The sequence below is a fragment of the Felis catus genome, chromosome A3, assembly GCF_018350175.1.
Source record: "Felis catus isolate Fca126 chromosome A3, F.catus_Fca126_mat1.0, whole genome shotgun sequence".
NCBI lineage: Eukaryota > Metazoa > Chordata > Mammalia > Carnivora > Felidae > Felis > Felis catus.
Genome location: NC_058370.1, coordinates 71,126,109 through 71,143,292, shown reverse-complemented (window position 1 = coordinate 71,143,292; position 17,184 = coordinate 71,126,109). Strand labels below are relative to the sequence as shown.

The following is a 17,184-nucleotide window of genomic DNA, read 5'->3' as shown; positions in this document are numbered from 1 at the left end:
AAGAAATTTTGCTCTTTGACCCTTTACTGGAAAGCAAGTAAGGAAGAAGAACAAAATGTAGGTCCCAGGAATTGATACTGACAAATCTAATTGCTGATCGAAACCCTCTACCAATGTATATGATGGCAACTTGCGGCTGTTTGTAGAATCCCTTAGCTGGTCCATTACTTGCTAATAAATCAGGTTCTAAATTACTGATTTTCTTTGCCAAGATCTTTATTATTGCTACCCCATCTTTTAAAAAAGACTTATTTAAAAAGAGCAAATAAATAAATAAAGACTAAATGAAAGGCAATGAAGCAATTGGATTGTAACTTTGATCCCCTCTTACAATTAGTTCTATTTGTGCTAGAAAGCTAAATGAATCATTTGAATATGTACTAAATAATTACTGTTCCCACCTCCTCCTTCCTTTCTCTGTCATCTTTTGCTAATTTGAAGAATTTAATCTTTCATTTTCTTGTTTTGAACATTCATTCCTTGCTCCACCAAAAATTTGAAGGAATATTAAGCAAAATGGGTTTCTCTCTCTTAATTATCCATCACCCTTCCCTCAATAAAGGCCACAGACATGGTTGTTTTCTGGCCTGTTGCTTTGTGGTTGTCTGTGACTCATGGATTGACAGTTTTGACTGTACATTTTCCTGATGATTTCTGTCCAAGTCTGTCATTTCAGTCAATTCAGGGTTGAAGCTTTGTAGAAATAAATAGTTTTGTTACCAGAAGAATCTAAAAGGCTTTCGAAAGACTTCTTCTAAAGTAGTCAAATCCATTTTAGTATTCAATTGCTCTAACTTCCATGGTTAAAGCTCCATTTCTCACAGGCATGACTTTGAATGCTACAGCAGAACACCCTGGGTCTCTAAGAAGTAGCAAGTGACTGATGATGCTATTGATTTTAGCCTTGGTTGGTTTTCTACATGGAGCTTTACAATTCTCATCAAGTATATAAAAAGAAACCCAAATAAACTTCCCAGAGCAACAAAAAAATTGAACATTATTTTTAATAAACCACACAGATACTGACACCTTCCATATCTACAATATTAATAATATACAAGTGGATTCAGTTTCCTTGAAGCTCGAATTAGTCATATAATTTCAATAAACACGTTTTTTTAAATTATATCCCATGAAACCTTAAAATTATTCTTTTATCATTGTTATGATATGTGTTATATATTTTATAATCCAACTACACCCAAGAGATGGGTAACAAAGATGGCACAGAAGGCATCTATGTCTATTATTTTATAATTGTTATGAATGTCTGAAGTTCTTCCACCATAAAACACTTATAGGGGTGCCTGGGTGGCTCAGTCAGTTAAGCCTCTGACTTTGGCTCAGGTCATGATCTCACAGTTCATGGGTTCAAGCCCCACGTTAGGCTCTGTGCTGACATTTCAGAGCCTGGAGCCTGCTTCAGATTCTCTGTCTAGCTCTCTCTCTGCTCCTCCCCCATTCATTCTCTGTCTCTCTCTGTCTCTCAAAAACTCAAAAAAAAGTTTAAAAAATTAAAAAAATAAAACACTTATGAAAGTAAATACTTTAAAAAATAAATTATGGGGGCGCCTGGGTGGCGCAGTCGGTTAAGCGTCTGACTTCAGCCAGGTCTCGATCTCGTGGTCCGGGAGTTCGAGCCCCGCGTCAGGCTCTGGGCTGATGGCTCGGAGCCTGGAGCCTGTTTCCGATTCTGTGTCTCCCTCTCTCTCTGCCCCTCCCCCGTTCATGCTCTGTCTCTCTCTGTCCCAAAAACAAATAAACGTTGAAAAAAAAATTAAAATTAAAAAATAAATTATGAATCTTCTTTCTATTTTATACATTTTTTTTTACTTCAATTGTCTATAGATTTTGTAAACATTACATATGTAAATAAAATGGTATTTTTATTTAGGCCTTATTTTATTATTTTGGATTACTTTTAAATTCTGAATGAAAATTTATATTAAAATCCCAGCACTATAAAAGGCATACAAAGGAAGTCTTGTTCTAATCTTCATCTTGTTCTATCATACCTACTCCCTATGTAATTACTCCTATTTTTAATTTGTGTTTTTTTCTCAGCATTTCCTTATGTAAATTCTCAGAAGTACTAGTATATATTCTCTTCCCTTCTTTGTAACTCACTGTCCTAAAGATTTTTATTTTTTCATTTAAAAATATATTCTTGAGATCATTGAATATCAGGACAGAGAGAGTTTACATTTTTAAAAATGCTGCACAATATTTTGATGTGGTGTTATACCTTAAATTTTAGTTTGCTAGAATTAAAAAGATGCCACATGATTAACTTTATACATTTATTATTTTATACATGTTCAGGTATCTCTAGGAGGATAGATACCCAAAAGTGAGATTGCAGAATCAAAGGATGGTGCGTTTGTAATTTCGACAGATGTTGACAAAATTTTTCTGCAATACGAGTTGTTTCAAGTTCACTTTCTTTTTTTTTTTTTTTTAATTTTTTTTTCAACGTTTTTATTTATTTTTGGGACAGAGAGAGACAGAGCATGAACGGGGGAGGGGCAGAGAGAGAGGGAGACACAGAATCGGAAACAGGCTCCAGGCTCCGAGCCATCAGCCCAGAGCCCGACGTGGGGCTCGAACTCACGGAACGCGAGATCGTGACCTGGCTGAAGTCGGACGCTCAACCGACTGCGCCACCCAGGCGCCCCTCAAGTTCACTTTCTTGACGGCAGTGTAGGAGAGTACATTTACTCCATTGTCTTATCAACAGAATGTGGGGTCAACCTTTTGGATTTTTGCATTTCTCATATTTGGAATTGAGTGAAACATCTTTTCATTTACTAAAGGACTGTTTGTATCTCTTTTTCTGTGAACCAGGTCTATACTGTGTTCAGTTATTTAATGAGCTATTGGTCTTTTTCTTGCTGAATTCTTGAGGATCTCTGTTTATAGGGATATACTTCTTTTAACATGAAAATTTTTCAAAGTGTTTATTCTTATTTTGACTTAGTGATAGTTTTTACCATGTAGGCATGTCTTTAAAATATGTACTTATAGTTGAATTTTTTTCAGTTTATAGTTCTTTTTATGGTGTTCAGGTTTGGGATCATAACTAGAACATCTTTCCCTACTGCAAGGTTATAAAATGATGCACTCATTTTCCTCAAGCACATGGATGGTTTTACTTTTTTCCACGAATCTTTATTAATTTCGAGTTTATACATGTCTTGAGATAGAAATCTAAATTTTCTAACCGGTCGACTCCAAATCATTTATTCACAAGTCCGTAACTCCACTAATTTGAGATATTTCCTTTCTTATATACAAAATTTCCATGCGCGTTTGGATTGTTCTCAGTCTTGTTCTTCTATTCCTTTGGTCTACATATCTATTCATGCATATGTACCATATTTTAGAAAATTATCGTGATTTATTTTTCATAGTTCTGAATATTCTTGCTCCTTTATTTTTTTCCATAAGTAATTTAGAATTTGCTGATTTTATTTTTATCATTATTTTTAAATTTTATTTGAGAGAGAGAAAGAGTATATGCATGAGCAGGGTAGGGGGTCAGAGGAGGGGAGAGAGAGACAGACAGAGAGAGAGAGAGAGAGAGAGAGAGAGAGAGAGAGAGAAACTTAAGCAGGCTCCATGCTCAGTGAAGAGCCCAAGGCAGGACTTGATCCCACAAACCTCAGATCATTACCTGAGACAAAATCAAGAGTTGGATGCTCAATTGATTGAGCTACCCAGATGTCCTCAGAATTTGCACAGTTAGAACTCTTCCATTTAAAACTAATTATTAAAACATTACTATTTATATTGTGGATTTTCTTATTTTTCTAGAGTCAGTCTTTCATTTTCCTGGATTTTCTTCAACATTTCCAAATTTGGTGACTAACACATTAACATCTTATAGTGGTGTGCTCTTTTTTTTTTTTAACTTTTGAAAGCGACTTTATTTCTGTCCTTCTGATTCTGTGACTTGGCAGCTAAAAATCTTTAGTAACTCTCTGTAGCATTTGGAGTCCAAACTATCTACCTGTCATGTAAAAACCTCCAAAGCTCTTCAGTCTCTTCACACACTGTGAACCTCCTCTCTACCATAGGAATTTATTCGCAGTTCGAAAACACTATGTCTTATATCAGGATGTTGGCTAGAGACACCCTAATCCATTACTCTTCAAGAGACTGTCTCTAGCCCTTTTGGAGTATTCAGCCAAGGCATCAGCTTGTCTAAAAATGTTTCCATACCTTTCACTGTCTCATCTAAGTACTTTCCATCTGTGCTCCCTCAGCTTCCAGATTATATCTCTCATATAGATCTCACCAAACTTTGATACAAATGATTATTTAGAGGCTTCACAATGTTTCTCAAGTGTATGATTTTGTTTTAATGTATGCACATTCCCACGAGACTAGCATAGTAAATGCCAAAATAATCACTAAATCCCTGATGAATGAATGAGCTAATGTAATATAATCCTTGCAATAGGTGAGGCATGATATTAATTTTTCTTTAATTAGGAGCTCAGATGTCAAACTCACATCCCAAATTTCACACTACTGAAAGTAGACTTGAGACGGAACCCAAAATCCTTGGCAGGAGCTTAGTTTCTTTCCATCACAACACCATAGACTGTTGGTGCAAATCCACCGTGAAGGTGGATAACTACTTGGAAGTATGTGCCAACACATGGTATTGAACAGCAGCCATAGGCTATTTCATTGCATTTACAGAATGGTGTTAGTTTTCAAGTCATTTTCTGCATGTATGAATATTACTTACTAGATCATATAGATGGATAATAAAGGGTTAGCTAAGGGTTATAAAGGGTTAAGGCTATGTGGTTAATAATGCCTAAATATATATAACTCAAGATTAAATCACCTTCTGAGAAGTAATAATTCCTTTCAGTGAGCCAAACAAAAGTACTTCCAACAGTAGACATAAGAAAGGGTTAGAGTGTTTGTGTAATCTTAGTAGGGAAAGGCTAAATATGATACCCAAGTCATAAAGCATAAAAGAAACATGATAGATTTGACTGCATGAAATGAAGCTTCCGTATATCAATAATAGCATTATCTTCCCTCAAAATCTAGAAGGAAACTACTTATAAAATGTGACAATAGGTCAATATATTTACATATAAATTTATTTTTAAATTGATGTTAATAACATAGCAGGCATAGGACATTCCCAGATAATTTATAAATGAGTAAATTGCACCAGTAATCAAAGAAACATACAAAAAAGAAAGAGTTGGCTATGTCATAATGGGATTAAATATGTATGCATCATACAAAGAAAAGGCAGTTTCTTTTTTCTTTATAACTAATTTAATCTTTCCCCAGTCCTCCAATTCTCTGAGCAGTGGGAAAATGCTAATTTTACAATTAACAATATTGTCACTTTTTCTGATATAAACTGGCTAAGTCTTGGCAAAAGTCTGAATGCTTCCTGTCCCTGGAACTCTTGCTTCTTAGCCCTTTCTCACTTGAACTAATCAATCCGTCCTTTTATTCATCTTTCAGACATTGGTTTCATTGTCACCTCTTCAGGGAAACATCTTGTCTCTAAATAAAGTGTCTCTGCTAAATGTTCTTATTCAGCCTTACTTTGCTTTTTCATGGTATATATTAGGATGTAATTATTTGATTAACCACCTATCTCCTCTATTATACTGTATTTCCATCTATAGGTCTGATATTGTGTCTATTTTCCTCACTCATTTACCCTACCATGGAGCATGTGCCTGACTCAGAGTGGGCATCCATTAAACATTATTTAAATGAACAAATGAATAACAGCCCTTGAATAGTAGAAGCATAAGTGGTATAAAATTGTTAAAGATAAAAGTGAGCATACTCTTTGACTTACCACTTGTTCATAGTAATTCATTCTGAGCTGTAAAAGAGAAATATCATATTAAATAAGCATTATCAATAACAGCAAAAATCAGAAACAATCTAAACATCCAAGAACAGGAAATTTCTAAAATAAATCATTGCACTTTAACAGAACACATTATAAAATATTCTTTAAAATGTGATAAAAGTATAGGGCGCCTGGGTGGCTCAGTCAGTTAAGCATCTGACTTCAGCTCAGGTCATAGTCTCACAGTTTGTGAGTTCAAGCTTCGCATTGGGCTCTCTGCTGACAGTTCAGAGCCTGGAGCCTGCTTCAGATTCTGTGTCTCCCTCACTCTGTGCCCCTCTCCTGCTCATGCTCTGTCAGTCTCTCTCTCTCTCTCTCTCTCTCTCTCTCTCTCAAAAATAAATAAACATTAAGAAAGATTAAAATGACATAAAAGTATAGTTTTAAATGTGGAAAAATAATCACTGTAAATGAAGAAATGAAGAAAAGAAGATTTTGTAATGATGCTTCCATTTTTTTTTATAGAAAGGCCCACATACACACATACACACACAGATATATACAAATATTTTCAAAGCCATTGAGTGAATCGTGTGTCTAGATGATTTCTTCCTTTTGTGCATTTTTAAAAAAGGTTTATTTATTTATCTTGAGAGAGAGAACACGAACAGGGGAGGGGCAGAGAGAGAGAGGGAGAGAGAGAATCCCAAGCAGGCTTTGTGCCGTTAGCACAGAACCGACATGGGGCTCAATCCCACAAACCATGAGATGGTGACCTGAGCCCAGATCAAGAGTCAGCCACTTAACTGATTGAGCTACCCAGGCACCCTCTATGTTTATTTCTGCACTGAACATGTATTCTTTTTTAAACAATATTTTTATATTAGAAGGGAAAATTAAAAATAATATTAGTTCCAATTATGGGAAAATTATATTTTATTGTATTACCCTTTAAAATCTGATATGTCAATATTGTATGATAAAAATAGCTAGACAAACTTTGGCACCAGAGAAGAAAAAAAATCACTGTGTTTCAGAATCACTGCATTTGCTATATCTAGCTGAAATTTCAGAAACATCTTTTTTTCTACCCAAGGCAATAAATTTGTAGAGAATAATCTAACGGATTCAAAAGATAAAAACATTTTCAAAAGCTTCCTTTCATACAAAGGTTAAATCAGGCAGTGTTTCATTGCTGGACAAATCAGACTTCTTGTCTAGGCTGGATTAAAGAATTTGGGTTTTAACTTTCCTGTCCATGCTCGGTAGCGACAATCTCGGTCAGTTGGCAAAGATCAGGAAAATGAGTGAGAATCAGCTCCTTGATCCTGATGAAAACACCTTATTTCTGACAGGGCAAAGTTGAGAGCCAAGGGTGGCCCAACTCTTCCTGATTCACTGTTCCTGCTGAGGTGTTCTTTGCTGCCCACCACAATGGATGACTGCTACTCTTATGTGCATGCCAGTAACTGGCGTTGTGAGGTACAGCAGGTAAAGCATGTGGTTGATTGCCTGCAGGTGTCTGACCGCAGGATGTCTTCACAATTCATTGAAAATCAAGGCATGTATCCTAGATGAGCAAATTGACTGTAAGTCACCTTGCCGCCTCTCATATTTTTAGATCCATAATGATAGGAAGTAAAAACAAAATTAAAATGTGCTTTTTTGTTATATCTGTGAGTCAAGAAAATGGCGTCAGGGGAGAAGGAAGAATGTCAGTGTTTTAAGAGCTGTGGGCAAGACGTTCAGAAGCTGTGGGCCAGACATTACCTCTTGTATAAACATGATGCTAGGTGAATCTCACAAGTGGCCTCGGTCTCCTTTTCCTTTTAAATAAATGATGGCTTATGCAATCTCTAATGTCTTTTTCACTTTCTGAATCTTATAACATAATTTAATTTGTGACTATATTAATCAACCTTTTAATAAAATGTATTCATGGCTAGATTGTGCTCACATCCTTTCTCAGTGACTGCATTCTTGAAGGAAAGAAGATAATCTCCCAAACTATAATTTTAGCTACATTTTATTGGTAATAACTCCAGTTAACAAGCACAATTTGTTCACTTATTTAATTTTTATCCTTGTGCAATAAGGCATTACTAATTTGAATTTTTAAGTCTGAAAAGGAAAAGTTGTGAAATTGATTGTAAAACCAGAGGTTGAATAGGAAGAATGGTGGTTGCCAGGGGCTGAGGGTAGAGGAAATGGGGAGATGTTGGTCAAAGGATACAAACTGTCATTTATAAGAGGAATAAGTTCTGGGGATCTAACATATAGCATGGTGATTATAGTTAACAGTACTGTATTGTACACTTGAAATGTGCTAGGTTCATAAATGGTTAAGTGTTTTCACCACACACTCACACGCACAAAAGTAATTATGTGGAGTTAGTTTCTTCAATCATACCTCAACAAATTTGGGGAAAAAAAAGAAGGAAAATCCAAATCTGAAGGCACCATTTTACTTTCAGATTTATGATCCTATCAGTTTGTAAATCACCAAAGTGAAATCTATCTCTGAAATAACTGAAACAAAATAAATTAATCCTTATATCAATTATATTATAATGTAGAAAAAGTAAAAGTGTAGAGCAAAGGACATGATATAGACTGTTTTATACTTTGTAAGATTAGGGAAAACCTCAGAAACCAAGGGGAAAGATATGGAGGGCCAATAATGAGTTCGTTTGGCTAAGATGCCATCTTTTTTATTTTTTTATTACTTAAATTTTTTTTAGTGTTTATTAATTTTGAGAGAGATAGAGTGCAAGCAGGGGAGGGGCAGAGAGACAGAGACAGAGAGAGAGAGAGAGAGAGAGAGACATAGAATCCAAAGCAGGCTCCAGGCTCTGAGCTGTCAGCACAGAGCCCTACATGTGGCTCAAACTCACAAACCACGAGATTGTGACCTGAGCTGAAGTCAGATGCTTAACTGACTGGCTCAGATGCCATCTTGATCACAGCCAGAGACCTTCTATGTTATTCTGTTATGATCTATTTGTTTTCTGAATGTCCAATGTAGAATGATAAGAAGTGGTAAGTTCTTCCTGGAGGGACTACCAACTGAAAAATAAAACCACTTCCCTTACCTAAGTCTAGATTTCTCTCCAATTCCTGGCCCTGTGGCATCATCATATGGAGGACGGGACACAACCATTTGAATTAGAAAGTCTTGAAATCAGATAACAAGTCTGGTATTTGTCAGACAACTAATCTAAAACAACTTCTTCCATGAAATTGGGGTAACCCCACTACATAGGATTGCTGAACCAATACATAATATATTGTTGCAGGCAAAAATGCCTGGCACTTAGTATTTCCTCAGTAATTTTAGTTCTTTTCCTTTCTTTATTAATTCCATGATATAACTAGATGATAATAGATATATGATAGGTAGATAGATAGACAGATAATCTTGCTTTAAAAACCTGGAAGAAATCAAAGTAGATGTTTCTATACATCTAATAAAATGTTTATTACATCTAGTAAATAAATATAATCTATTTATATTTTATTACATCTAATAAATAAAATGTTCTATACACCTAATAAAATCATGATGTTTTTCCTTTTTGGATCCCCCAAGTATTTTCCAATGAAATGAAAAGTAGAGTACAAATGATTATGATGCATTAGATTATAAACTAAAACACTGGGAATAATTAGGGAGGGTTAAATTTTATTTAAATATAATCTGGCCCTTACATGTTATTCATGAAATAATATTGAAGGTCTCAGGGGACTAGTAATCACATGGCTTCCCAACTGAGAGTGATTTAAGTAGGAGTGGGAGCTGGAGAGTCAGATAATCCATTGCTGTTCAGTAGTGTCCAGTGCTGATAACCCACATTACCTTCTACATTGTGCAGTTAAACTATTTGTAAGCAAGGTAGGCACTCATTGTGCCTGAGTTATCAAAGCCATTACATAAGACAATATTTGAGAAAAGCCCTCACAATACAGCACTAAAGAGGGCAGAGGCAGAGCACTTTACCTGGAGAATATGTAAGGGGAAGATTTGCCATCTAGTAAACGTTCAGTTTCAAGAATGTTCTGGGGCTCTCATCATTTCTGACTATTTTAAATGTTTGATAACGTGAGCAGAGGTACAAGGAGGCTGAGATTTCTTCTACCTCATATGAAGAAGCTTGTATTCTCTGGAAGGAGTGCTCTATTTGGAAATACTGAGGCAAGATGCTTCCTTTGTGACACTGTTAGCCTACCTGTCACTTGCGCTTAGCATCTCATTTGGGCTGACTGCCTTGAAGCTAAACAACTGGGAAGAAGTCATGCCATATTTATAGCCTGAGGGTATAGATGTATAGGGGGTATGCCAATTAGTACACTCTAGATATCCTGAAATTTTCTTCTGACAATTGATTTCTATTGTAATTTATCATTGTCCCTTTGCTTTATATTCCTGCAATATAAAAGGGGTTTTGGTGTCAAAAGTCAAGAAATGCTTCTGAGAATGGGGATGATGAATCATTATGGTTTTCTAACCGATGAACTCGCAAAACTTGGAAGGCAGTCCTGGAAAGATTTTAGTTTGAGGACTATGGCAGCAGAAAGGATATCCTACATTGTTTATGCTGTATTGATATAAATTAGTGGTAGGTTTTTGGACAGATTCTAGGTGAGTAACATAGATTTTATTTCAGTGTAGACATTGAGGTCTGAAGCTTGCCTTCGTGTTAGCAAATGTGTGTCACCAGCTAAAGGTAAGTAAATTAAATTTCTGTCTTTGGTTTCTTTAATACAAAATAAGGATAATGATATCTGAATCATTGTTTTTAAGTAAGGTTCAACTGAAATATAGAAAAGACATTGCTTTTAGAAATATGATTCAAGTAGAGACCAAAGAAATCAACGTGCTTCTGATAAGCATCGGTGCCACCATCACCAAGAGTGAAAACAGAGTGCCAAAACTCTGTCATCTTGGAAAGATCCCTTTCTCTTTCCCAACCCTCCAAAACTCATAGGTTTGCCATCATTATCTGCATAGAGACCATCAAGACTAATCACTTTATGTCCTTTATCCCCATTTAGATCATCACCTTAAAAATCTCAAGCATCTAAGGATAATCTTCATGGCTAGATTCTGGGCCCTATAAAGTTCGAAGAAGCAACATTCAGCCCCTACCTTTTCCCATTTTCTCTGCATCCCTGATCACCCTTAATGCTTTATTTTTCTTCAGAGTAAATATTGCTATATCATTTACCATATAGTTTTTGGTTTTTAGGTTTTCCCAACTAACATGTAACCTCCATAAAAAGGTATGGGTTGTCTTGTTCACTGCCATTTTCCAAGCACATTGAATATAACTTGGCATAGAGTAGATAATTAATAAATATTTTTGATTATATGCATGAATGGAATTACTAAAATTATAAATGATATTAATATATATTTAGCAAGCATTTATGAGAATTTAATATACTATGTATAACATATCAAATGATATTAAAATGATACATGTCTAAAATATATATCCTGAGACAACAAATAAATTACTATTTATCTTTCCAATAAATCAGGGATCTACAATATTAAATGTAAATTCTGAATGTTGGAGAGTCTACTGTTTTGGGGTTCTATGAAGTATAAAATAAGTCCCTATATTCAAGTACTTCAAAGTACTGTTTAGCAAAGAAGGTTTATACGTAGATAACTAAAATGCAAAGTAGGAAATGGGGTTCAAAGAAAGCTACAGATAAAGTTACTTACTGATAAAATTACTCCTCTTAAGAGGAGGGTATTAAGGTAATTATGTTTTGGTGGTCAAAAATACTCCAGAATTAGGCAATAAACACTTTCTCTTAGTGTGTTATGATTGAATAATTTAATATTTAGTATTACATTTTAAGCTTCATGGCCTTAGGTAGTTTCAAACTAATAGAACCCAGAAAATTATGCTTGGTGATAGTTTACATCAGTGCCTCTCAAACTTCAATGTGCATTTGTATCAACTGAAGATCCTGTTAAAAATTCAGATTCTTATTCAGCAGGTCTGGGGTAAGACCTAAAACCCTAAAGTTCTAATGAACTCTCAGGTGATTGTGGTAAAGCTGCTGGACCATGAACTAGACTCCATGCAGCAAGGACCTAAACAGCACCACAGTCATTAAGGAATGATTATTATAACAACTGGACTTTTGAGAAAATGTATCATACAGCAAGTTTATTGAACTTCATTTTGTAATTTGAGCATTAACACCTAAAACATGTTTCATTGCATTTTCACTAATATTGCAGTCAAGCAGCAGTTTCATTGTGCTGTTCAAAAAACTCAGACTTAGTGGGGCACCTGGGTGGCCCAGTCAGTTAAGTGTCTGACTTCAGCTCTGCTCATGATCTGCCGGTTTGTGGGTTTGAGCCCTCCGTCTGGCTCTGTGCTGACAGCTCAGAGCCTGAAGCCTGCTTTGGATTCTGTGTCCCCTCTCTTTCTGCTCCTTCCCCACTCACACTGTATCTTTCATCTCTCTCTCTCCCTCCCTCTCTCTCTCTCTCTCTCTCTCTCAAAAATAAACATTAAAAAAATAAAAACAAAAACAAAACTGACTTAGGATGAGCACATGGTAAGATTACAAATTTCCCCTGCCATACTGTTTCCTTATATATTATCTTGAAATAACGCTTGTTAGATACCCACAGGGTTCCCATTGTAGAACCAGGTGCTGTACAAAAGAGAACAGCCAACCAGTCCCCGCCCAAGATATTCAGTTGTAAAATCTGACAATATTCTTATATGATCCGAAGCTCATTTTGAACAACTTTAAGAGTCTTATTAAGGATTTAGAAAAATTTTCAAAGCTGAATTCCTTGTGAAGCTTCATTTTCAATTTGATCTTTTACCAAATTCCTGCTAGTAAATTCACTGGAAGACTGAAAGCATTCAAAATTTGAAAGAGAAGATGCAATTACTCTTCTCAGTGCTAGAATAAATAGATGCAAATGTGAATAAAGAATGGTATTTTTATTTTGTTTACAATAGATATTGTGTACCCATACCAGGAACAGTCAATGCAGCTATGGTTTAGAACAATTAACTGCCTCTCCCACAAACCCATCTTTTTGACAGAAGTCTCAAATGTACACTGGTTATAATATAATATGAAACATGCTATAAAATTGAAAACATATATGAGTTCTTATGGGGGCAACTTAATATGTCTGAGGTCTGGAAAAGACACTCCAGAAAATTTCATATCTATATCTATCTATATCTATATCTATCTATCTATCTATCTATCTATCAGAAGAGGTGATGTATAAGCTGGGAAAGTAATACCTGATAAGAGTTTTCAGGAGGAAATATTTCTAGAGGGAATGCATAATTTCTGTTAAACTTTGCAGGCCCAAAATAACTGGGCATATATGGGGAATAGTGAGTAGTCTGCTGCGGTTGTGAGAAAATCGCTTATAGATGGTCAAGGAGGGCAGGAAATGCTGAACATAGACTCTGGAGGCCAATTACAAGGAATTTTGTGTGCTTTATTTGTTAGAGAGTTGATGATTTATCTTATAACCAAAGAAGAATAAATAAAGCATGCCTCATATGTGGAAGCTAAACAAATACATGAATAAACAAATAAAAAGCCGAGTCAGACCTACAAATACAGAGAACAAGCTGTCGGCTGCCAGAGGGAAGGGTTGGGGGATGGGCAAAATGGATGAAGGGGAGTAGGAGGTCCATGCTTCCAGTTATGGAATGAATAAGGGAACAAAAGATACAGCATAGGTAATATAGTGAATGATATTGTGGCAGTGTTGTATGGTGACAGATGGTTCTATACTTGTGGTGAGTTTAGCATAAAGCATAGAGAAGAATTATATGTACACTATATTGTACACTTGAAACTAATGTAACATTGTGTGTAAAGTATACTCAAATTTAAAAACAAATTAAAAATATTTATAAATATTGTGTTCTAGAAAGCTAACTTTAGTAGGTATGGAGTATTGCCTAGCTAGAGAATGTCTCGAGGCCAACTATCACCTAGAAGCCTACTGACCCAAAGAAAGAAAGAGGCTGAAAGCCAGAATCAGCACATTAGCAGTGGGAATAGAGAGAAAGCAAAGAGCATATATCTGTGTATTATGTGTATGTGTATGTGTGTGTACATTGTGTGTCTCTGTGTGTATGGATTGGTGAATATATATACATATGTGTATATATATACATGGATACATATGTATATATGTATATGTACATATATACATACATATGGATACATATGGATATATTTTATATATATATGGATACATATGGATATATATATATATATATATATATATATATATATATATCTCATTGAGTAACTGGATCTGTGTGTTACCCAATAGTTGCCTATAAATAAGAAAAACTTATGGATGGTAACTGACTCCTAATATAAGATAATGATGAAAACTGTTAATATGAATGTGAATCGGGGCACCTGGGTGGCTCAGTCTGTTAAGTGTCTGACTTCGGTTCACATCATGATCTCATAGTACATGGGTTCGAGCCCCGTGCCGGGCTCTGTGCTGACAGCTCAGATCCTGGAGCATGCTTTAAATTCTGTGTCTCCCTCTCTGTCTCTCTCAAATAAATTAACAAAATGTTTAAAAAAATATGCATGTGAAGCAATAAGAAGTTCTCTATTTACATGACATAATTTTGTGTGTATCTTGTCAGAGTGTTAACATCTTTTTCATTAGTATCCTGAGACAGATTTATTGGGGACATGGCCTTGCCTTCCTTATTTTTATAGACTCTTCTAAGATATGAAAAGTGGCAGAATTTACCACCCCAAAATATTCCACTTTAGCATAGAATTATTTTGAGCTAAAGATCCTGAATAGCATCATTAGAAAACAGATTGAGGGGCACTTGGGTGGCTCAGTTGGTTGAGTGTCTGACTTTGGCTCAGGTCATGATCGCAGGGTTCATGAGTTTGAGTCTGGCAATGGGATCGCTGCTACCAGTGCAAAGCCCACTTCAGATCTGCCCCCTCTCTCTCTCCCTGCCCCTCCCCCACTTGTGCGCTCTCACTCTCTCTCTCTCAAAAAAAAATTAATAAACATTAAAAAAAAAGAACAGATTGAAACTTTCATTGGAAAGATGCCCTCCCTTTTCTGGGAGGAAAAAAAAAACCCAACATTCTTTGACAGAGAGTGAAAGCCTAGAGAAATGTATACAAGCAGACCTTGTTAAAATAATTACCATCTTTAGCCGCGCCCCCACCCCCCCCGCCCCATATAGTTTAGTTACATTTTCATTCATGTCTGTCTTTGTGAAACTTCATATAATAGTGTGTAGGTTTTGCTGTTTCTTTCAGTCTTTATTCCTTAGGAGGGTTCCCATATCACACGTAAAGGGTATGAATGCATATGTTTTTTCCTACTAATCTGTCTTATGTCAGTCTAATTTTTTCAGGTCCAGCCAACTCTCTATGTAGAATAAAAAGCAATGTTAGAATATAATTTACCAGAGTGTACTGTAGCTTCTGATGTATTTTCTACCTGTCCTGTTTTGAATATTATATAAATGAAGTTAATACCAGGGTCTCATTTCTCTGTGAGTTCCACTCTGTTTCATAGCTGCAGACCATGAGATCATTTGGTGCAATGTGTTGTCTCAAATATGTATACTTTTAATAAAAAATAAGTCTGCATAAGAAAAAAGAATTGTCCAACCCACCACATCCAACTGTGAAAAGTGACATGAGCTCTTATGTTGGTTTAATAGTGGCATGTTTATATAGAGAAGTGATCACACTAATTCATGAATATTGCTATTCCTGGGGAATGTGTCAATCAGGCAAGGAATCGGCATGGGTAGAGGTTTAGCAAGATCTTAGAGAAGAGTGTAAAATGTGCCAAGTGTATGCTCTGATACCTTTCAAGGCTTCTGGAGGGGTTGCAAAGCTGATGAATACAATGACATGTGAGGGTACACATACCCTCTTGACCCTATATCCAGTAAACACAGGTTACTGCCGTTTCTTGTTTTGCTCATCTTTTCAATTTGCTGGAGATCTAGACTAAAAGAACAGAACTGGTAATAAGTTATTATTGTTTTCTGCAATAAACCTAGGGTAGATTTGGGTCAGAAAATTGTTTCATGCCATCATTTGGATGCAAGTTATTTGTCTTTCAATACATTTTGTTCATTGTTGAGAAAGTCTTTTTAATAGAATATCTCTGTCAAATTCCAGATAATTATATTCTTCCTCTGAAATAACCACTGATATATTCCTTTTTTTAATGTATAAAGAATCATGGGGTTTAAGTATAAGATGATAAACTTATCCAAACTCTTGCTATCAGAGGAAGATTGAAAAGTCAATAGGTCATGTTAGAATTTGTCATATGAATAAAAAAAAAATGAAAGCAAGGGGGAAAGGGGATAGAGAAAGTGACTTTGTTGTAAAGAAGTTGGAAAAGATAAAAGTATTCCCCAAAGTGACTTCTTACCAAAAAGTGTGGTTTAAAATTTTTTGCACAAATGTCTCTGTGTGAATTTGGCTGTGATATTTTTAGCTCATTGCTGCTCTATAAATGCAAAGCAACTCAGATTTATTTCATTTTCTCATACAACAGGGATACTACTATTTCATTCTCTAGTTCCATATGCTAAAAAATGGCTCCTCTTGCATGCCTCAATAATTTTTGAATTTAAATTAGGTCATGAAGGTAAGTGAGGAGGAAGAAAATGCTAACATTTTTCAATGTTTATTACCTGAACTTCCAAATTACATCAAGAAAGTCACACACTTCTCTGAATTTGAAGGTAGGCACAGACCAAAAAGTGTATTCTTATCCAGGTAACACAATTATATTGGAAGTAGTTATCTTTGCAACTCCAATTTTTGTCATTCTTCTAGTGTTTGAATTCTATGTGATCTTGCAGAAGACCCAATGGATTCTGTGTCCTACATCAGATGGTCTTGAGTATTATGCTCACATTACCTGGCTGAGTCTAACAAAGTGAATTGTCATAGCAAATTTTGTCTACCTAGCAAAGTAGAAGACAATAGCATTATCTCTAAACTAGATAATTTTAACAGTGTAACCCCTTAACTGCTATCTTTACCATCCTAAACAGCAGGAACAGGAATCTTAAGATATTGATTGCATTGATGAAAACTTAACATCTTATTTCCTGAATTGTGATTCTCTTGGTTCTTAGTTATCTCTCTCTCTCCCTCCACCTCTCTCTCATTCTTCTCTCTCTCTCTCTCTCTCTCTCTCTCTCTCTCTCTTTCTCTGTGTCTTCTCTCTGTTTCTTTCTATCCTCCCTGCTTTTGCTCTTCTAATGAGTAAAAACAACATAAACATAGTGTTCGGCATA

The 17,184-nt window shown here is 35.6% G+C and overlaps 1 long non-coding RNA gene across 1 annotated transcript in view; it reads right to left on the bottom strand.

Annotated features, from left to right (window-relative positions):
• Positions 1–3,632: 3,632 nt before the first annotated feature.
• LOC111559710 overlaps positions 3,633–17,184 on the bottom strand; it is a 350,013-nt gene continuing 336,461 nt past the window's right edge. The window contains exon 5 of the long non-coding RNA XR_006595557.1: positions 3,633–5,875. This is a non-coding gene — a long non-coding RNA (uncharacterized LOC111559710). The remainder of the gene's footprint in view (positions 5,876–17,184) is intronic.